We start from the raw sequence: 658 nt of genomic DNA, 5'->3' as shown, positions 1-658 counted from the left end.
CTGGGCAGTCGTGCCCCTAGCCACTTTCCACCTACCAAGGCACATTGCCTTGTCGCACGTTCTTTATTTTTGGCCACTTAGGCTGCAACGCTTTTCCCCCACTGGGCAGTCGTGCCCGTATCCACTTTCCACCTACTAAGGCACATTGCCTTGTCGCACGTTCTTTTTTGGCCTTAAGGCTGCGACGCTCTTTCCCTACTGGGCAGTCGTGCCCCCTAGCCACTTTTCATTCTTCATCAAACGCCCCCACACCGAACAAGGCCCAAAGATAGTCACGGCAGTCCACCACCTCGCCACTCTGCACCTTCCGACGAGCACGGTGTCTGCGGACCTTGTCTCGTGTCCGCTGCAACTGTTGTTCGCGCAAGACCAGCTCCTCCTCCGTGTACGGCCGGCCATCCGGATGCACCGGAGGTGGCCTTGCCGCCTGCCGTTCAAGCGTAAGCTGCCTGCGAGCCTCGTTCCGTCGCTCGTTCCGAGCTGCCCGCGTGGTGTTGTGGGCCTCGTCCAAACGCTGCGTTGCGGCTACCATCTCTGCATTGGCACTGGTGGCACGCTCGACGTACCAATCCTGCTGCAGAGATGTGGTGATATTACGCGCCGCTTCGCAAACGCTGCTCCATCTCGCCGGACTGCTCAACATAAACTCCACGAGAGT

Source organism: Anopheles funestus, assembly GCF_943734845.2.
Source record: "Anopheles funestus chromosome X unlocalized genomic scaffold, idAnoFuneDA-416_04 X_unloc_45, whole genome shotgun sequence".
Classification (NCBI taxonomy): Eukaryota; Metazoa; Arthropoda; class Insecta; order Diptera; family Culicidae; genus Anopheles; species Anopheles funestus.
Note: the sequence above shows the minus strand (reverse complement) of the source record.